Raw genomic sequence first — 23,937 nt, 5'->3', positions numbered from 1 at the left:
AAATTCATACATACTGTAATACAGATAACCAAAGTATAAAATTTAATTTACAGTGACACATAGCCCTATGAACGACCAAAAGTAATGAAGGCTATGAACCTACAGTTTTTGAGGATGCAAGTCCAACTGTAGCCCTCAACGAAATGAGCTATCCACCGACTATCCTGAGCTTGAAATGGGTAGAAAGGAGGGTGGTGAGATTATATAATCTCAGTGAGTAAACAAATACCATCTAAAATATCTAAAGCTGAGTAAATGGAGACAGATTAAAATAGATCATCATATTGTAATTTATCACCTTTCGACTCATTTTAACCAAATAAAATCAATTCATATAAATAGAGTAATCAACATGGCTTATGAATTTCTTAAAACTTTGGCTTGTGCCAAAACCATTCTCATACTCACTTATCAGGGATACCTTGGCCGAGGGCTATCCCAACTGAGTCCGCCAAGGCTATTAAAAAGTTATGAACGCATAAATCATGTTTTTTTTTTGAAAACATAGCCGTTCCTTGGCGTTGGCTGAATTCACCCTCACGTGGTGGTTTGGCGTGAAGTGAACTCTAAAGTGTTAACCTCAGGAGTTATCCATCTGTGCCTCTCATACTGAGGTATGAATATATTAGGGTTACCATGCCCCCTCTAATAGGCTGGTCCACGAAACTCGTCCACTACAGCGACTAATTATAACCCACCATACAATAAAAATTCAATATCATGACATGGCAATATTATCACAATCCAGCCTATCAAGGCAAACAACAGTTATGCATTTTCAACACAAATACCAATTCAGCCATTCATGCCAATGTTGCCATAAGCCNCCATTCATGCCAATATTGCCATAAGCCAATCAATTAGAACCATAAATTCACAATACATCAAATGGTCTCCAATTACTCTATTTTCAAAGCCATCATTCAATTTCAAGACAATTTATAAAATCATTTCATTTAAACACATTTTGTTTATAAAACCTAAAAATTAACCATTTAAACTCATTTTCCATAAAATCATAAAATCGAATAAAAACCACTTTAGATAATTAAGATGATAGTAAGGTTACTCACTATTTTGGGAGTCAAATTTCGAGTGCTCCGATTCTTGATCCTCGGGTACTATCTCTTTACTTTGACCAAAATACTCACCACCTAAACATAATGCACAATAAGCCATTTACTACATTTGTGCTAAATTGTTATAAAACCAATTCAAGCTTTATACTAATGCATGAAATGGGATGTAAATTGTTCGGATTATCGTCTAAACACGGTGTTCTACATAAATTCAATTGTGTACCTAAATAAAACGGTATTGGCCTAATTCGATCTATCACCCGATTAATTGGCCAATACGTCCAATTCAACTCCAAATAATTCCATTTTTCTTCCAATTCTCTAAACCATCAAACACAAATTAAACAACTTGAAATATGGCAAAATCATCCTCACATTTTCTCTTGGAAAATTCGGCCACGGTGGTTGCATCAACACTATAATTTTTCCTACTTGATTCTCACACCCTAAATCACTAATTCCTAACCAAATCACTTGAAATAAAATCAAAATCATCCTCAATATTCCACATGGAGAATTCGGCCAATGATGGGTGATGGAAGAACATGAATTTTTCTTACTTGATTTTCATGCTACACATCATCAATCAACTAAAAACACTAAAATACATTAAAATCTAACCAAATCAAGCATCAAAACCTCTCTCTAAGTGTTCAGCCAGCAAGATACCCATCATGAAATCATGTGATTCAATCATGGAAAATAAGAAAAATGCTTAAGAAAGAGAGATCTCAAGCTTAATTGAAAAATTTTACCTTTTTTTCACTTGTTTCCTTGAATTTTCACACTTTTCCCTTGAATTTTTCACCTAGGGTTTTGTTTTTCCTTTTCTTCTTTTGTTCTTGCTTTGGCTGGCCATATGAATGAGAAATGGGCTGATTTTGTGCTGATTTATAAGGAAAATAATAAATGGTTAAAAATTTGACACATGTCACCTTACCATTGGTCCATGTGTCATACTTACCCATTAAGTAATTTCTCTTCATCACTTAAATTTCCTCAATTATTCATCATAAGATTGGGTAAAATCCATGTGCTGGACAAGTGTTGGGTGGTGTAAAATTACAATTTTACCCCTTGGGTGGCAAAATGACTATTTTACCCTTATGCTAAAAAAAATGCCAGAATTAAAATTTTTCACTTATCAAATTCAAATTATGTTCTAAATAGTCAATCTTGATCAAAAACTTCTTCCAACATTCCAATTTTAACCTCGAGTGGCAAAATGACCATTTTGCCCTTAAATTATGAAAATTTCAATTTGACTCCAAATCAGTCCTCGAACTCTAAATAACCATTTTAAGTCATTTTTGGGTTTTAAAATTCTCAATTTCATCTTAAAATCTCTATTTGGACTAGTTCGAGGCTTAATTCAACTTAATTGTACCATTTGGTACAATATCGTCCTTTAACGATTTTCAAGGTACTCAAGTAAGTAATAATGCATTCTTATGTAGGAATGGCATAATAAACATATTGTCGAGCTGGGCTTGACAGCACTACCCCCCTTAAAATAAAATTTTGACCTCAAAATTTCATTTACTGAACTCAAAGAAAAGGTGAGGGTATTGTTTTCTCATCTAATGCTCGACTTCTTATGTCCTCCCCTTTGTAGGGAATTTCGATTTGTTCACCTCATTTACCTCTAATTCAACTCGAGTACTTCACTTATGTCTATTATTATCCTTTAAAATCAGATCAACAATAACCTTTACAATTATGATCTTTTATATCGAGACACCAAGCATGCTTCTATTACTATCATGAAACTTGAACCATAACTCCATCTCAATCATACCAATTTCGATCGCATTTTATACTTATTTATGTATACCAATCACTATCTTATTACTTCATTCCATATCAAATTTCTCGACTTTCATTCATTCATTCCATCTTCATACAATATTGTGTAGTTTACAGTATCATTAACATGCCATACTTATTCCTATACATATCCTCAGCGTTAGGGAAGATTAATGGCTTCAATTATTTCCACATACTTCATGTTTACCTTGCATTTAGGAAATTCCAATCTTCTTAATCTTATTAATCCATCTCATATGGCATAATCGCATTATAGATTACATTCCCTTAACTATTTCCCCAAAATTCCTTAGGTTGCCATAAATCGACTTCTGATAAGATTGAGTTCAAATCTTGAACCATTGAAACCATTCTTCATTTTAGTTGGGTACATCACTAACTCCACACACACTATCAAGCCTGACTCTATAAAATACTTGCTATGTCATTCATGTGATTGGCAATATGCTTGCATACTAGAAAAGCCCTGAAAAATCGTAAAAAGTCGGTAGTGTACTTAATAGTACAACTAAGTTGAATTAAGCCTCGAACTACATCAAATGAAGATTTTAAGGTGAAATTTAAAATTTTAAATTCTCAGAATAACTTAAAATGGTGATTCGGAGTTCGAGGACCGATTTGGAGTCAAATTAGAATCTTCATGATCCGGGGGTAAAATGGTCATTTCACCACCCGAGGTTAAGATGTGAGAGTTAGATGAAATTTTTAACTAAGATTGATCATTTGTAGTATAATTTGAGTTTGAGAAGTGAAGAACTTTAATTTCGGTGTTTTTTCGAGGATAGGGGCAAAATAGTCATTTTGCCACTCTAGGGGCAAAATGGTAATTTTACACACCCAACACTTGTCATGCTCATAGAATTCATCCATTGACTTTTTATGTTATGGATAAGTAGAAAATATATGTGGTGGAGATAAAAAGTTTAAATTTTTAAAGTTTTAAAAATGGACCAATAATAAAATGACACTTGTCAAGCTTAGAATATTTTATTATTTCCTTTAAAAAATCAGCCTATAAACCTCTCACTTCTCTCCAAATATTTGGCCAAGCAAGGAAAAGAGGGAAACAAAGAAAGAACAAACCCTAGGTGGAGAATTTCAAGAGAAAAAGTGTGGAAAATCAAGGAAAACAAGTGAAAAAGGTAGGATTTCTCAATTTAAACTTGAAATCTATTTTCCTTAAGCATTTCTCCTTATTTTTCATGGTTAAATTTCATGTTTTCATGGTGAATTCATGTCTAGCCGAATGGGTATGGAGAGAGAATGATGTTGGATTGATTTGATTTCAAGTTATGTTAGTGTTTTTAGTTAGTTTACCATGTCTAGAAGCAAAACAACAAGAAAAGAATTCATTTTCCCCATCACCCATCAATGGCTGAACCTACCTTGTATTGAGTGAGGATGAATTTGATTTTTTATTTTAAGAGAATTGGTTAGAAAATGATGAATTATGGTGTGGAAAAGTAGTAGGAAAAATCACGGTGTTAATGCACCATTATTGATCGAAAATTCTAAGAAGAAAAGTGAAGATGGTTTTGCCAAATTTTAGATTATTCGACTTGTGTTTGGTGAATTAAGGTATTGGAAAAGAAATGGAGTAATTTGGAGCTAAATTGGACGCGTTGGTCAATTAATCGGGTGATAAGACGAATTAGGCCAATACGGGATTTAGATGGTTACCCGTGTATTTTGCATTCCATATCATGCATCAGTAGTCTAAATTAGTTTAATTTCAATTTAGTACCAATGTAGTAAGTTTCTCAATTTTGTACTATGTCAAGGTGGTGAGTCCTCCGATAAAGGCAAGGAAATTGCATTCGAGGACCAGTAGTCAGAGTACTTCGAAAATCTGCACTCTAGACATTGTGAGTAAACTTACTGTCATTTTAATTATCTAGGGTGGCTTTTAGATGATTTCATGAATTCTATGGAAAAATGGATTTAAAAAGGTAAATTTTCATGTTTTATGAATAAATGTGTTTCAATGAAATTAATTTATAAATTGTTTTGAAATTAATAATGATTTTAAAAAATAGAGTACACGGAGACTGCTATTTGTTGCAATTTGATTGTTTAAATTGATTGGCTTATGATAAATTAGGCATGATTGGCTGGTTGGCAATTGTATTGAAATACGGATTGTTTGTTTACATTGAAAGGCTGTGAATTACAATAATTGCCATATCATGTTATTGAATTTTATTGATTGGTGGGATAATTATTAGCTTACTGCAATATGCGGGTTTCGTGGACCAGCCTATGAGAGAGGCACGGTAACCCCGTTTATATGTGCTCACCTCAGTTGTAGGGGCGCGTAGGGTAGCTCATGAGGTGATATTTGAGTTCACTTCACGCCAAACCACCACGTGATGGTGAACTCAGCCAACGCCAAGGAACGGCTGTGATGTCCAACAAAAAATTTGTTTTATACGAAATGTGAATTTTTAACAGCCTTGGCGGTCTCGGTAAGATGCCTCGACCAAGGTGTCCCCGAGGATGGATTTATGGCACAAGCCTAGTTTTTATGAGATTCATAAGCCTCGTTATGTATTTTGAATGAAATGTGTTTTAATGCTGTGACCCAGTTTACGATGATTTACTTTATCATCTCCATGTACTCAACTCTAGATGTTTATGATGATGTCTATTTACTCACTGGGATTTTATAATCTCACCACCCACCTTTCCACCCATTTTAGGCTCAGTATAGACTGTAGATAGCTGATATTGTCGAAGGCTACAGTTGGCTCTACTTCCTCAAAAACTGTAGGTTTGCAACCTTCGTTCATTTTTTGTCATTTAGGGGTCCACATGTCACTATAAATTAAATTTCATACTCTAGTTATCTGTACTACTGTATGTAGGAATTTATTTTGCTTTTACGCTGTAAAATTATTTACACAGTGTTCTAAAAATATTATTTTATAAGAAAATAGAATATTTTGTTTAACATTTTTTTATTGTTTTAAGTTGAAAATAGTTTAAAATATTTTAAAACATGATATTTGGCAACGATTACTCACAGGGGAAAATGAGAAACTGATATTAAAGCCTTGCGGGGTTCCAGTTGGCATTTTGGATAATGAGTGTTTATCGAGACACCGCGGCGGTTGTCACGGGCTCGAGGGGAGTACCGGGTCGTGACACACACGTATACACGCACATTCAAATGTCCATATTCCTCATTAAGTATACGGGTTTCTGTTTTCAAATACCTTCAGACTAATTTTTCTTTGTTCATTCCCATCCATAACCAAGATTCAATAGAATAATCTTCATAATTCATACAAATTCTCATCATACTTGTGCATAGTTCCACATCATTTACATACTTATACTCTCTTCTTATCATTTCCAATTATATGCTTAAGTTTCCTTGTACTATATATCATTGCATCACAATGTCATCTCCATTGAATTATAATCTATTATGCGTGTCTGCTTTATAATCCCATTAATGCCTCAAAGATTTATCTTAACTTGATCATTGCATCTTATTCAATACCACAATTCCTAGGAGTCATCCTTTTTCCTCGATTATCCTTCATGCCTCTACATTACCTTGTATCCTTCTTGCATTCCGATATTGATTTGTTACTTAAAACTCAGACTCATTTGAATCATGTATGCCTCAAGCATTTTCGAATTCCAATTTTACATAATATATTAAGAAAGTTTCATTATCTGACTTCATTATCAAGGTCAACTTCAATCAGCCTTTGTTCCACTCTTTCATATGAACATAACATCATTCTCCCTTTGCCAATTTATAAATTGCACTTGAAATTACAAGATTTGAAACTAGATTCTCCTCAAGTATTTTTCAATATTAATACTAATATCACTCTCAGCTTACAGCTTCTTTTTTATAACCACATAACTTAGTGCTTGATTTCATGAGATCCATGGCAAAACTTCTCTTGAGTATTTCCTTGGGGAATCTATCTTAAACTTATGTCTCACAGCAGGTGATCACTTAACCCATGACTTAGCCGTTTGGCTCCTTAGCAAGTTTCAAAGTCACGCATCTTATGCTCATCACGTATAACTTATAATTCTTTCTCAAAGGCGTTTAAACAGTCTTGAAACACTTAATCACTTATTTGCTCTTTCATACTCTGAGCATATCATTTCCATAAAGGCATGCCCAACTACTCATGCTTCAATTTATCTCCAAGAGTTTCTAGCATACCACGTAGTTTACTTGTGTTGTCACTAATCCTTTCCTTTCAACAAAGTCAAGACAAGATTTGTAAATTCTCGTAACAATATTCTATATAAACTCATTTGCTATATCATTCTTGAAATCTTTATTCACACTTTCATCACTTGGTATTGACATCTCTTATCAATATCTCATACATTCATCTAACTTTTCTTTCTCTTACATGCCAATATATAAGGCAATAAAGAAACTCTACAATTTCACTCATCATCTTTATCTTAATACCTCCCCAATGCACTTAAGACTCCAAACAACAAAGTTTAGCATCAAAACCAATGATCATTCTTCAACTCATGAGTTTCATCTTCATGCCACTCCCAATTTGCTCGTGCTTTCTAACCATAAAGGGTTCCTAACCAATTACATTTATAAAATGGATAATTCACTTAATTATTACATCTCGTCCTTGCAATTATAAGATCAAGATATTTTGAATTTAGGATGCAGAAGTTCCCTTCTAGAGCATATCCAAAAATCCACATATTTCAAGTCCCACCTTAGGACATCTTTCCCATATGGTGTAATGAATTCACAATATATACATCATCATACACATAATTACTTATTAGTTATGGTATCCCACTATTTTCATTATCCATTATTAATCATCTTCCTATAATGTTATGGCATTATTTTATACTTCTTTCACCCTCAAGTTTACAATCTTTGACTTTATCACATTAATCACTCAAAATGTCATCTAAAGCCTAATTGATTTCTTCCATATCTTTTCGAATTATAACTACAATTAAGATTCCCAATTTCTCATCTCCATGATTAATTGTTAGTCTTACCACACTGTCTCCCATTATCCTGTGCAATTACAACATAGTCCCCTAGTTCAATGTGTTTACTCGGGAATCATCTTCTCTGATACAATTTGTCCCATTACCAGAATTTTATTTATTTAGCTTTGCATTCGGAATCATATCAAAAACTCACATACTATGATAAGTAATAATTCCCAACAAACATCATCAATTCAAATGACCTTTTATATCTCGTCAAAATCTAGGGTTATCACTCCAAAAGTTCATCACGTTAATCAGTGTCCATTTCTTAGTACTGCAAAATATATTCATTGTTAATTTGGATAATTGCTTGAATCATTAATGACTTTCCATATCAATCTTCAATAATTATCTAAGATGATCAACCTTGCCATTAAGATAAATATCTTTCCTTAATAGCCATAATGCTAATCCACTTTTGTCCTACCAAAAGATTCCCATATACATTCAGTCACTTAAACAGCTACTTTATTAGAACATTAATTTCAACATATTTAATCTACCCTTGGTGGTATGTCAAAATCATCCCTGTCTCGATTGTAATATAGAGGAATCTCTCCTCTGCATATTCATACGAGCTGGTGGAAATGAAGCAACTACCGTAGCCCGTCCTAACTGTGGGCAAGCTCTCTTAATGTGACCCAGTTGACCACAATAAAAACATCGTACAGGCCCTTTACACGACCTGACATGATATCTCCCACAATTTTTGCATCTATCAGAACCTTCGGAACTCTTTCCAGAAATAGTCATCGCAGATTTATTAATTCTCGAAGGCCTCTACTGTGTCTGTGAAAATGGAGGTCGGGAAGATGTTACTGAAATAGTAGTAGGACTTCTTAAAACAGATGAGTCTTTGCCCCTTTTTGGTGGCTGACTAGAAGATACACTCAAATTTTTCCTTTTTGCTAACTCAGCTCGTATTCTTTTATTTTCATAAGCTTCTCAGCTCTTAAAGCCATTTGCACCACCTCTTTAGGTACGGTTACGTCCAACTCACCCATAAAAGAAACGCAACCATGTTACCTAGCCTCTTTAAGCTTCTTAGAATTAGAAACATCCAGCACTGGTGGTGGGATAGGAGGTGGGGGTGGTGTTACTAAAGGAGCAGCTAGAGGAATTGTAGGAAGAGCTTGACCAGCCTAAGCCTGGCCAGCAATAGCGGTAAAGAGGGCTGCCAATGCTTGAGCCACCTCAAAAGGCATGACAGGAATACCAGTAGGTGGCGGAGGAGGTGGAGGAGTCTCGGTCTACTTAGCAGCAGGTGCTGCCCGAATAGTAGACGCAGCTGATTCCCCCTCTATAGGATCTAGCTGACGATGTTAAGAAATACCTCTTCCCCTCCCAACCGATCTAGTGAGAGGTGGGTGTTTACGTTGAGGAGGCATGATAATCTATAAGAAGGAATAAGGCAAGTTTAAACAACCTCAGGCTCTACATGTAAATACATGCATTATATTCAGTCTAACCTAACTTAACTCGGGGTCACACTGACACTGTAAATTTTAAAACAACTTTAAAACAAATTTAAACCCAAAAGCTCTAATCTTTAAAACCAAAAGCTCTGATACCACTCTAATTGTCATGACCCGGTACTCCCCTCGAGCCCGTGACAACCGTCGCGATGTCTCGATAGACATTCATCGCCCAGAATGCCGACCGAAACCTCGCAAGGCTTTTATATCAGTTTTTCTCACCTCCCCTGTGAACGACAGTTGTTAAATATCATGTTTTGGGAGATTATAAACTATTTCCAAATCAAAACAATAGAAAAATAATTTGTCTCACAGGGGCATTTTGGTCATTTTTTCTTAAAAATCTCGAAACCAGCTAAAAATGTAGTATGCGAATGGAAAACACATATTTCATAATAAAAAATAAGTTTAGATGTCTAAAACATTCATTTAAAGTAAAATTATAACTATTTGAATATAATAAAAATATTCAATAAAATATTTTTTTTTCTTATAAAACAATATTTATAGAGTTATCGGTAAATAATTTTTATAGCGTAAAAGCTAAATAAATTCATACATACTATAATACAGATAACCAAAGTATAAAATTAAATTTCTAATGACACGTAGGCCCACGAACGACCAAAAGTAATGAAGGCTATGAACCTACAATTTTTGAGGATGCAAGTCCAACTGTAACCCTCAACGAAATGAGCTATGTACTGACTATCCTGAGCCTAAAATGGGTGGAAAGGAGGGTGGTGAGATTATATAATTCCAGTGAGTAAACAAATACCATCTAAAATATCTAAAGTTGAGTATATGGAGACAGATTAAAATATATCATCATACTGTAATTTATCATCTTTCAACTCGTTTTAACCAAATAAAATTAATTCATATAAATCGAGTAATCAACATGGCTTATGAATTTCTTAAAACTTTGGCTTGTGCCAAAATCATTCTCATACTCAGTTATCAGGGATACCTTGGTCGAGGGCTATCCCAACTGAGTCCGCCAAGGCTGTTAAAAAGTTATGTACGCATAAATATTATTTTTATTTTGAAAACATAGCCGTTCTTTGGCGTTGGCTGAGTTCACCCTCACGTGGTGGTTTGGCGTTAAGTGAACTCTAAAGTGTTAACCTCAGGAGTTGTCCACACGTGCCTCTTATACTGAGGTATGAATATAATAGGGTTACCGTGCCCCCTCTAATAGGCTGGCCCACGTAACCCGTCCACTGCATCGACCAATTATAACCCACCATACAATAAAAATTCAATAGCATTAACTGGCAATTTTATCACAATCCAGCCTATCAAGGTAAACAACATTTTATACATTTTCAACACAAATACCAATTTAGCCATTCATGCCAATATTGCCATAAGCCAATCAATTAGAACCATAAATTCACAATACATCAAATGGTCTCCAATTACTCTATTTTCAAAGCCATCATTCAATTTCAAGACAATTTATAAAATCATTTCATTTAAACACATTTTGTTTATAAAACCTAAAAATTAACCATTTAAACTCATTTTCCATAAAATCACAAAATTAGATAAAAACCACTTTAGATAATTAAGATGATAGTAAGGTTACTCACTATTTCGAGAGTCGAATTTCGAGTACTCCGATTCTTGATCCTTGGGGACTATCTCTTTACTTTGGCCAGAATGCTCACCACCTAGACATAATGCACAATAAGCCATTTACTACATTTATGCTAAATTGTTATAAAACTAATTCAGGCTTTATACTAATGCATGAAATGGGATGTAAATTGTTCGGATTATCGTTTAAACACGGCGTTCTACACAAATTCAATTGTGTACCTAAATAAAACGGTATTGGCCTAATTCGATCTATCACCCGATTAATTGGCCAATACGTCCAATTCAACTCCAAATAATTTCATTTTTCTTCCAATTCTCTAAACCATCAAACACAAATTAAACAACTTGAAATATGGCAAAATCATCCTCACATTTTCACTTGGAAAATTCGGCCATGGTGGGTGCATCAACACTATAATTTTTCCTACTTGATCTCACACCATAAATCACTAATTCCTAACCAAATCACTTGAAATAAAATCAAAATCATCCTCAATATTCCACATGGAGAATTCGGCCAATGATGGGTGATGGAAGAACATGAATTTTTCTTGCTTGATTTTCATGCTACACATCACCAATCAACTAAAAACACTAAAATACATTGAAATCTAACCAAATCAAGCATCAAAACCTCTCTCTAAGTGTTCAGCCAGCAAGATACCCATCATGAAATCATGTGATTCAACCATGGAAAATAAAAAAAAAATGCTTAAGAAAGAGAGATCCCAAGCTTAATTGAAAAATCTTACCTTTTTTTTCACTTGTTTCCTTGAATTTTCACACTTTTCCCTTGAGTTTTTCCACCTAGGGTTTTGTTCTTCCCTTTCTTCCTTTTTTCTTGCTTTGGCTGGCCATATGAATGAGAAATGGGCTGATTTTGTGCTGATTTATAAGGAAAATAATAAATGGTTGAAAATTTGACACATGTCACCTTACCATTGGTCCATGTGTCATACTTACCCATTAAGCAATCTCTCTCTACCACTTAAATTTTTTCAATTATCCATGATACTATTGGGTAAAATTCATGTGCTGGACAAGTGTTGGGTGGTGTAAAATTACAATTTTGCCCCTTGGGTGGCAAAATGACTATTTTACCCTTATGCTCGAAAAAATACTTAAATTTAAATTTTTCACTTCTCAAACTCAAATTATGTTCTAAATAGTCAATCTTGATCAAAAACTTCTTCCAACATTCCAATTTTAACCTCGGGTGGCAAAATGACCATTTTGCCCCTAGGTCATGAAAATTCTAATTTGACTCTAAATCGGTCCTCAAACTTCGAATCACCATTTTAAGTCATTCTAGGGTTTTAAAATTTTCAATTTCATCTTAAAATCTCTATTTGGACTAGTTTGAGGTTTAATTCAACTTAATTGTACCATTTGGTACAGTACCGTCTTTTAACGATTTTCAAGATGCCCAAGTAAGCAATCATGCATTCTTATGTAGGAATGGCATAATAAACATATTATCGAGCTGGGCTTGACATGAAAGGTGTCTTTTATTCATTTTATCATTTCTAATAAAATGATTTGTGCGGTGCATTTTCATATTTACTCTTCCATTCATTAATTTCATGATACATCCCCACAGTCCTTCAATTTACCCATTTCTAGGCATTTGAATGATGAATGTGAAAACAATGATAATAGTTTAGGATTTAATTTTGAATGAAATACAAACATTGATGAACTTGATAATGAAAAGAATGTAGATGATTACACCTTATCTTTTAACTTGCTAAGAAAGATCAAGCAAGAAGAATGACAAATCACATCTCATCAAGAAGCCGTTAAAATAATTGATTGACATGTCATTATTGCCAACAAAAAGGCATGAATTAATTTCTTCAAAAATATGTAGATGTGTTTGTATGATCATGGCAAGATGTGCCAAGACTTAGCACAGATGCCGTGGTATGCAAGTTGTTGTTGAGGTGAATCAAGCGTGGAATGTTAAGAAAACACTAATGATAACATCATGCACTTGAGATATGTAGATTGAAAAAAAAAATCTTCAAAGATTGTTTTTAATAAAAGTAACCATAATTGAGATGATGAATGGCCATCTTTCATATTCCCTTCACAAATATGAAATTATCCACTTGTTATCCCCTTTGAGCTTATTGAATTCTTTTTTAAATTGAATCTTAATCAAGGATCACCTTCAACAACGGGGGGCAAATGCAAAGAAGGATTAAGGTCTTACTTTAAAGTTAAAAAAATGCCTTGTATTGATTGGGACTCAACATCATATAAAGGAAAAAAAAGGAAAAATGATGGAAAAAAAAAGAGAAAGTAAAAGAAATCGAAAAGGCATACAAAGACTAAGGTCTTAAGGAGAATCCTTCACCTGACAAGAAATGATCCTTGGTTTGAATACCCTTAAACACATATTTTGGGTCTATTTACCTTTTCTTTCAAAATCCCGAGCCCTAGCTTACGTTATGTACCTAGAAAAGTCTATTTGAATTAAGTATGGATACTTAAATTGAATAGCCTTCTTTCGAGATTCATCTATCCATCTTTGGAAAATTTTGCACTTTTCAAGTGCATGACGGAATGATCAATAAAAAAAAAGAAAAAAAAGGCATTCAAGTTGAAAACCTAGAAAACGGGCGATTTGAATACAAAGGAAAGCACCTATGCTAAAAACTTGAAAACAACAACTTATGTATGAGAGGCTAACATTGAAGTTTGCACAAGCAGTTGGCAAGATAGAAGCAGAGTTTGATCAAACCACTCAAAATATCAAGGACATCAATGGATGAGTTTCTTTCAAAAAAGAATTTTAGATTAATTAGAAATTATTTGAATGTTCATTATTCGGATACAAATTTGCTATCCCACTTCACAATTCTTTTTTCTTAATTGTAGTTTCCCTTGGAACTTCAATAAAAGATACATTGTTTCCCAATTACCCCATTTTTCGTCCAATTTTTCATTTAACCATGAATTGAAAAGATTTGAATGTGCATTGCATTTGTCATTAAATTGAAATGATAATGAACAAAGGATTAACGACATGCATTGAAATCATTGAACAAAGAAAGCAATTAGTGATGAATAAACAAAAACCAAAATTGCCTTAACATCTTAATAATGAAAAAATAAAAGCATTCAAAAGAGAATGGAGTTTAGCAAAATGTAGAAATTTCAAGAATAAACCATGATTTGATTGAAGAAGATAAGAGAAAGAATGATTGATGGAATTTGAGGACCTTTGAAAAACCATAAATATGGATGCATGAGATCATCATAGTAGTTAGCATTTACATACCATGATAATGATTTGCATCATATATATTCAAAAATTATATTTGTTTATTTTTTTAAAGTTATTTAGTCTCATTCTAGATGAAGAGCTTATTCCTTTTTAAAGTTACGTAGCCTCATTCCAGATAAGGAGCTTATTCATATTTAAAGTTACATAACCTCATTCCAAATGAAAAGCTCATTCCTTTTTAAAGTTATATAGCCTCATTCTAAATTTGAAAGTTATTTATTTTTAAAGTTACGTAGCCTCATTCCAAATGAGGAGTTTATTTATTTTTAAAGTTACGTAGCCTCATTCCAAATGAGGAGTTTATTTATTTTTAAAGTTACGCAGCTTCATTCCAGATGAAGAGCTTATTTATTTAAAAGTTACATAGGCTCATCCAAGATGAAAAGCTTATTCATTTTTAAAGTTATGTAGCCTTATTTCAAATGAAGAGCTTATTCATTTTAAAGTTATGTAGCTTCATTATAAATGAAGAGCTTTTTCTTTGAAAAGTCATCATTTCGGCCAAAATTGTGTCTACATCTTTGCACAATTACTAATTCTCAAGAAATGTGCAAAGAAGGGCAGTTGTGGACACCCTATTTTGTCTAGGGTATTGGATTTTGAATATAAAAATTAAAAATAAAAAGAAAAAAGATAAACATGAAAGGTAAGGATAAGATTGGTATCAATCTTAATCTTGGATGAGTTTAAAAAGAAACATAAAAGAAAAGACTAAGTTAGATTAAATTGAAACTCAGGAGACTAATTTAAAAAGAAAAACAACATATTGGCTATAAATATAGCCAAGCCTTAAATCAAAAGAAAAGATAGGGGTGGAGAAAAAAAAGGGAAGAAACAATTGGCAAAAGAGAGAAAATACTTCTGAGGTTCTTAGTTTAGATTTTTTTTTTTTAGGTTTAAGAGAATCAATTTAATTTATGAAGAAACTATTCCTAACAAAGGGAGAAATAAAAAAAAAAAAAGAAGCAGAAAGAGAGTTTTAGTTCCTTGAATTGGGTTTAGAGAGAGCTTTTCATTCCTGATAATGAACGCTTGGTATCTGGCTCTATGTGAATCCATCTAAGTAATCTTGCCCCATTAGTTTGGTTTTCTTTATGAGCTTTTCAACTTGGCTAAATGAGTTTTCTTTTTATTTCTTTTCATTGTTAATATTTGGCTTAAAGTGTATTCTTAATTTAATGACTTTTAAACTTTTTTTATCTTTTATGGTTTTATTTTTATTTTATTTTATTTTTGGGACTTTTAAAAAATAGGAGTTTACATAAATATATGGAAATTATCATATAATGAAATCTCAAGAAAACCAAAAGTGACTTTTTGGGAATTCTAAGTGAAAGAATTCTCCAAAATTATGCCATAAGCGTTTGGACATTTTGGAAACTTATTAATACCAAAGGATTTACATAAGTATTTAAATAAAATAAAAAGAAGATAAAAATTATAGAATTAAATAAATAAGTTCTCCAACGAAGAAATCTCAAAAAAATCGTAAATGACTTCTTGAGAATTTCTATGTGAGAGAATTTTCCAAAATTTTGCCATGACCATTTGGAGATTTTGGAAAATTTTAAATATCAAGAAGTTTTCTTTATTTATTTCGAAAACTAATAAAATAAAATAGGTAAAGGAAATAAAATTAAATATAGAACTATATTTGATTTAATGAGGCTTAAAGGACACATTAATTAAGTACCAATTATATGGATATTGTGAAGGTGTTAATACCTTTCTCATATGTAAAGGACTTTCAAACCTAATCTATTTCACAAATTAGAACCTATTCTTTTGAATGAACCTAAGTCAAGCCGAGGATCTCATTGGGAAAAATGGAATCACCTTAGTGGTCAATCACACCTAAACAAATAAAGATTGATGGTGACTTTTCTTAAGTCGAACTATTGAGTTTTCAGACTCTCATGTTATGACATGATGCAATTGCACCTTTCCTACTAGTTGCTGCATGACTGAAATTTCTTTTTTAATCATTGCTTTGCTGAGTTATGTACTGTTGATTTTTATACTAATTGGATGAATTGATGATATTTTGTTCTTGTTTGCTACGCTAGATTTTGATTCTATCATGTTTAGCATGTTCCTGCTACTGCTGCTGGATCTTGCTCTACAGAGCTTGTCCATTGGATCTTCTTGTTGTTGATTCTTCTTCACTATTGATGACTTAATAAGGTGCAATTCTATGCGGTCTTTTTTGTTTTGTTGTTATCTGCTTTTTTTTTTATTCCATTCAATTTTAAGTGTTTATTAGATTTTGCTACCGTTATCTCTAGATCTTGATTCGACTGTTGATTGTTGAACTTTGATAATTGTTTCATCAAGTACTTGTTTGAGGTCATGTTTGTTCGTTTTATGGATTCTGTTGCTGTTATTAGATTTATTTTTGTATAGCTTGTTTATTGGATCCTATTATTGATGATCTGTTACTGCTGATTTTTTATCTTTCAATCTACTTTTTTCTGACTGTTCAACTAAGTTGTGACTTTGGGTTATCTTTTTTGTGTTGCTTGTTCCTTTTTATTATTCAATTGAGAGTTTTTTCATGAATGAGCTTCTATACAGTTCTTTTTTCTTGAATATCATTTTTTTGTCTCCAATGATTCAAGTTCTTTTCTACATTATTTCTAATGTAGGGGTGCTCCCGCTTTTGGTTTGATATGCTGGAAGGGTTTTTGTCCATAGCTCCCTAAAAGCTAGATCCCTGTTCTGTATAGCTTCCTAAGGAACTTTCTATTCCTTAGCCAATTAATGAATATATATATATAGTGCTTGAGCATTTGGCTCATTGGTTGGTGCATAATTTCTTTGCTTCAAGAATAGGGTTCAAATCCCTCTTTCCTCAATTTTAATATATATATAATTTTAAAGTAAACTCTAAAATATATTTAAAAATTATTTAATATTAATTAAAACATTTATATTAGGGTAAAATACCTTGACTCCCTAAGTTTTAGCCATAATTTCACGTGGGTCCATTAGTATTCGAAATTGACAATCCGTCCCAAAAGAATATCTTTCCTAGGATATATAAGTCCAATTGTTAGTTAACCGTTAATGTTTCCATTAGTTTAATGATATGGCAATATTTCTCGGATAATTTTACTTCTCATTAATTTTAAAAATTACCATACTATATAAACTATAAATTTTCACTTTTAAAATTTTTTTCTCTCCTATTTGAAAAAAATTCTCTTTACCATACTTCTCATCTGCAAGCCACCCTGTGACCAGATCTAGCCAAATTGTGTTCCATTGGATCTATGGAATGCCGATCTATAAAGTGCGAGATCGGCGCTCCCCTTCTCAATGCTGCCCAAGGGAGAGTTAGCACTTCACGTTCCCCTTGAGGAGATCTATCCAAATATGACATTCCACAATTAGATCCGACCACGGGGTGACCGACCGATGTAAAAAAACGTCATCAACCAGCTTAAAAGAGAGGAAAATAGTGGAAAAGAATGGACAAAGAATAAGGGTATTTTAGACATTCTATGTATGCCCGTTAACGTTATTTATATGTTTGGGGTAGATTGTCCATTTCGAATACTAATGGACCCGTGTGAAATTATGACTAAAACTTAAGAGGTCAATGTATTTTACCCTTTATATTATTTTAATAATTAAAGCTTAAGCCTAGGTCGATAGATACATTTAGGCTTAACTCTTAAAATGCCAAGCCCAATAAGGCTCCACCTAAGCCCAATCCATAAATACTTTTAGTTAAGAATTGTAACATTTGGTGATTTTATTAATAATTCTAACGAACCTCACACAATAAACTCAACCTTAAATATTGATAATTATTAAAAAGATAAAATTTGAAATGTTTATTTTAAAGATGAAGCATGGTGATCATTAAAGTGATATCTCAACATCTATCACGTAACAAATTTGCAAATTTAAATCATATTAATAATAAACTTGACAAATTTGTTTTTATGTGATAAGTAATTTTGTCGTCATAACTCTGTAATAGCTTTGTAATATCTACTAAACTATATATGGGAGGATATTTCTCTACCTTTTAAACCTTTTGTGTTTGGTGATGATAAGATTTGATCATAAGTTCTTCCACAATTACTAAAGAATTATTTATCTACTTTAATGTCTTTGTTACTTTTGTATAAAAATTTAAAAAATAAATGATAACTAACTATTGCCTAAAGGATCTAGTTTAAAGGGTGGGATGTTACTATCTATGATTACCATACAGTTGCATGCTTTTTCTAATTAAGTTATATTTTTCAAATTCTAGAGACAAAATGTGTGAATAAATAAGTAATTGGTTTATATTTGATGCACTTAAGATATGCTTGTGTCATTATCTATATCTAGGCCATGACTAACGCAAAGACCTAATAAACAAATCCTATTAAGCCTAAGCAAGCCTCATAGTCTGTCAAGCCTTACTCTATAATATACTTGCCATGTCATTCATGTATTTGACAACATGCTTGCATACTTGAATACCTCGAAAAAATCATCAAAAGTCGGTAGTGTATCTAGTGGTACAACTAAGTTGATTTAAGCCTCGAACTAGTTCAAATAAAGATTTTAAGATGTAATTGAGAGTTATTGAATCTTAGAATAACTTAATATGGTGATTCAGAGTTTGGGGATTGACTTGGAGTTAAATTGGAATTTTCATAACGTAGGGGTAAAATGGTCATTTTTCCACCTGAGGGAAAATTTGGGATGGTGGATGAAATTTTGATCAAGTTTGACTATTTGGAACATAATTTGAGCTTGAGAAATGAAAAATTTTAATTCTGACAATTTTTCGAACATAAGGGCAAAAAGGTCATTTCAAGTGTCCACAAGGACGTAATTAGAATTTTTGGAATTTTACACCACCTTGACACTTGTCAAACCCATGAAATTCATTTTATACTTTGGATAATTAAGAGATTTTATGTGGTGGAGAAGAAATGCTTAATTATTAAGTTTTATGTATGGACCAATCACATGGTGACAAGTGTCAAGCTTTAATATTATTATATTTTCCTTTATAAACACAACTAAAACTCTCCCATCTCATTTCTCTTGGCCGGCCAAGGCAAGAACAAAAGGGAAAAAGCATAGAACAAACCCTAGAGAAGAAAATCAAGAGAAAATTCATTGGATTTCAAGGAATTAAGCAAGTAAAGGTAAAATTTCTTAATTCTAGCTTGTGATCTACCTTTCCTATGCATTCTTTTTCAATTACCATGGTTAAAATTCAAGATCTCATGAAGGATTCATGGCTGACCGAATTTAGGGAGAGAAGATTTGATGATTTATTTGGTTAGATTTCAAGGTATCTTAGTGTTTTTAGTTGTTTGGTGATGTTTAGCATGAAAAACAAGCAAGAAATTTCATGCCCTTCACCCACACTCCTTGGCTGAAATTTTCAAGAGAGAAATTGGATAATGGACTTTGATGAATTTCATGCTATTTAGGTGTTTTTAGTTGTTTTATGATGTAAGGTGTAAAAATCAAGCATGAAAATTACATGTTCTACACTAAACCTTCAATAGCCGAATTTTACAAGGAAGATATTGATGATGGATTTTATTGATATTACATATTATTAAACTTGTAATTGATGACTTGGAGTGTTGGAAGTGGAATAAAGTTAATTGGAGTTGAATTGGATGTATTGGCCAATTAACCAGTGTATAGATCGAATTAGGCCAATACCATTTTATTTCGATACATAATTGAATCTACGTAGAACACCATATTTAGATAATAATCCGAACATTTCGCATCCCATTTCATGCATTCATATAGAGCCTAAATTAGTTTTATAATGGTTTAGTACAAATATAGTAAATTGCTTGTTGTGCATTCTGTTTGGGTGGTGAAACTTCCAATAAGGGTAAGGAGATTGTACCCGAAGATCGAGACTAGGAGTACTTCGACTCTCGATATTGTGAGTAACCTTATTATCATCTTAATTATCTAAAGTAGTTTTTATTCATTTTTGTGATTTTATAGAAAAATGAGTTTAAATGGTAAATCCATATGTTTTATAAGTAAAATGTGATTAAATGAAATGAGTTTTATAAATCATTTTGAAATTGAATGATGATTTTAGAAATTGAGTAATTGAAGACTGTTTGATTGTGTTGTAAATTTATGGTTTGAATTGATTGGCTTATGGTGATATTGGCATGAATGGCTGAATTGAAAATTGTGTTGAAATTGTATGAACTATTTGTTTTGCCTTAACAAGCTGGATAGTAATATAATTGCCATGTCATGCTGTCGAAACTTTTATTGATTTGGTGGGATATTGATTAGTCACTGCAATGGTAGGTTTTCGTGGACCAGCCTATTAGAGAGGGGCACGGTAAACCCAGTTATATTTTACCTCGGTATGAGAGACACGGATGGTATCTCCTAAGGTAAAGCTTTAGAGTTCACTACACGTTAAACCACCACGTAAGGGTGAGCTCAGTCAATGCCAAGGAACGGCTATGCTTTTAAACGTAAAAATGTGTTTTATGCGTATATGAACTTTTCTTTAACAGCCTTGGCGGACTCGGTTGGATGCCCTGACCAAGGCCTCGAGAATGAGTTTTGGCACGAGCCAAATTTTTAAGAAATTCATAAGCCATGTTGATTATTTGAGTGAAATGAAATTATTTTATTTAGTTGAAATGAGTTTGAAACGTTATGAATCATAGTATGATAAACTATTTTAAGTTGTCTCCATTTACTCGACTTTAGATATTTTAGATGATGTTTGTTTACTCACTAAGTTTATATAAACTCACCACCCTCCTTTCCACTCATTCCAAGATCAGGACAGTCCGTAAATAGCTGATTACGTCGAGGGTTATTATTGGACTCGCCTCCTCAGAAATTGTAGGTCCACAACCTTTGTTACCTTTGGTCATTTGGGTGTCCACACATCATTGTAAATTAAATTACATACTTTGGCTATCTGTGTTACTGTATATATGGATTTATTTTGCTTTTACGCTACAAAAATTATTTACGCAAAGTTCTATAAATATTATTTTATAAAAAAATAGAATATTTCATTTAATATTTTTATTTTATTCTATTAGCTACAATTTCACCCTAAATGAATGTTTTAGACATAAAAACTTGTTTTTAGTTATGAAATGTGTATTTTCCCCTATATATTATATTTTTAGCAGGTTTCAAAAGTTTTAGAAAAAATGACCAAAATGCTCTTGTGAGACAGAAAATATTTTTTTATTATTGTTTTGATTTGAAAATAGCTTATAATCTTTTAAAATATGATATTTAGTAGTTATTGCTCACAGGGGAGGTACGAAAACTGATATTAAGCCTTGCGAGATTTCGGTTGGCATTCAGGGTAATGAATGTCCATTGAGACATCGGGGCGGTTTTCACGGACTCGAGGAGGGTAACGGGTCGTGACATAGTCATACGCATATGAGTCATTATAAGGTAAGCTCATTCTATACAAAAAGATATAACCTTTGTTCTATATTTCTATATTAAAAAATGTCAACATATTGCACATATATTTATATACACTTGTCATTACTACATAGTTATAAAACGTGTGCCAACACATGGCTACATCATTACATGACCTAACATCTCTTGAATACAAAATAAATAAAACTCTAGACAGTGGAGGTGACATTGGATGGTTATATCACCTACTAAATGTCATCAGCGTGGACTTACCAAAAGTATCGGATATAAGTATCAAATCAAGTGGAGGTGACCTAACATCATGTTTTTGCACTTTTCAACAATCGAAACTTGTTAAAATCATTTCAACTTAAAACTAAAACCTATGACACATATATCATTACAAAATACTCAAGTTTGGTGTTTTCAAAACTAGAAATCTAATTCCAACTTTCAAATCATCACATCAATCAAAAACGCATTAAAATTCTAAACTTTTGTTTTGAAACATAAACATCACTTAATGGAGCATGCTTAAGAGGTAGTAAGGTCAATCTGAGGGATTTCCAACCTATGGGATAATGCCATTCTTCCCTCCCCCCCCCCCCTTCTACTATCTAAGGCAATGCTAGGGTAGCTAACCATTATCATATATATGGTCCAGTGCACATGGCCATTGACCCCAACACAAGTTATATGTTATTGTCCACCACACGTTAATAACACCAATTCTCCCTTTGCTAGCTAGGGCAACTATATTGTGCACAATGGCCAACGAGTAGTCACTAATTATAAGTCCTTAAGTCAAGTAGCTCCACCTAATGAAAACATGTCTCAGCTTTGTCTCTCATGAGACCATTGTACACTTCCATATAGTCATGTCTCAAACCATGTACCAAGTTCATATCGCCACCATTGGATATTTCCCATAACCATTTGTTTACATAGCATTTGGAATATTTAATTCCTCATACTCAACATATCTCAACATTTTTCCATTCATAATAATTGGACATCAAATTTCAAAAGCTTGTTCCCATGCATACTTAGAAATGTTCAATAATAAACTTACTTAAAAACATTCATTCAACACTTTATGCATTTTCAACAAAACAATTTGAATGCAAGTTCATTCACCACTTTGGTACCACCTCCTAATATTAACACCATTTAACAAAACTTTTCTAGCTATTGGACCTTAAAGCTTCAACGGAACCTAAAATAATCAAATCACACAATCAATAAACACAATTAGTTCTTCATAATTTCTCAAACCTAATTTTTTTCCACACCTCTTCCAACATTATACACCCTTTACCTCAATCCTAGGTTTAGATCATAAACTTGCTTCAAACAATAATTCATCACATAATTCACTTGTCATTCCAACTTATACTTACCTTGATGAGCTTCTCTCAAGAAATCCAATTGGGAAAAGCCCTATCATGTCAGAAAAGTGAAATTCCTTTATAGAGAGAATTCAAATTGAACAAAAACAAAATCCCTACATTGAAAGGTTCAAGGGCTTGGATTCTTACCTTAGTTGAGTTGGAAGCTAGAATTGAAGTCAAGTTTATGTAATTTATAAAGTGGAAGTGAAGAGAAGGAAAGGGGAAGGGAAAACCATGGGAAAGAAAAATGAAATGGTCGGCCCTTTTTTTCGTTTCTTTTTATATTTATTGGAATTCAAGCCATAAGTATCGATACTTATAATGTATGTATCGCAACTTATCATACAAAATGCTTCCTTAAGGCATTCTGGAAAGTAAGTATGGATACTACCTTTAAAGGTATCGATACTTTGGAAACATAATGTACTTTTTTTCCCAAAACTCTCCTTTTTCGAGTTTATCTTTATCTTATTCTTTCCAAATAAACTTAAAACCTTTCAAATTCAAGTTTACAAGGAAATTTTGAAATACTAACATTTAAAATGAGTAAACTATGAGCTTATAAAGGAGGTTAACAATTTTACCTTTACGCTAAAGTCAAAGGTCTCACAATTTGGTTGGGGGAAATTGAATAGTCATTCCCCCTTTATTCCTTATTCCACCTCTATGTCATTCTTTGATTCACAAAATGGATATTCCTCGGAGTAACCATTCTAGAAAAGGTTGTAATAGTCATTACCAATTCCTCCCCTTAGAATGGTTATTTTGCCTAGGCTAGATGTCACGACCCGGAACTCTCATCGAGCCCGTGACAACCGCCGCGACGTCCCGATAAGCAC

General features: G+C 32.8%; 1 long non-coding RNA gene across 1 annotated transcript in view; it reads left to right on the top strand.

Moving 5' to 3' along the window:
* Positions 21,023–23,937, top strand: part of LOC108661754 — an 8,862-nt gene continuing 5,947 nt past the window's right edge. Inside the window, exons 1-2 of the long non-coding RNA XR_001927533.1 lie at positions 21,023–21,158; positions 21,587–21,734. This is a non-coding gene — a long non-coding RNA (uncharacterized LOC108661754). The remainder of the gene's footprint in view (positions 21,159–21,586; positions 21,735–23,937) is intronic.

Source organism: Theobroma cacao, chromosome 1 (assembly GCF_000208745.1).
Source record: "Theobroma cacao cultivar B97-61/B2 chromosome 1, Criollo_cocoa_genome_V2, whole genome shotgun sequence".
Taxonomy (NCBI): domain Eukaryota; kingdom Viridiplantae; phylum Streptophyta; class Magnoliopsida; order Malvales; family Malvaceae; genus Theobroma; species Theobroma cacao.
This window is presented reverse-complemented; position numbering and strand designations above follow the sequence as displayed.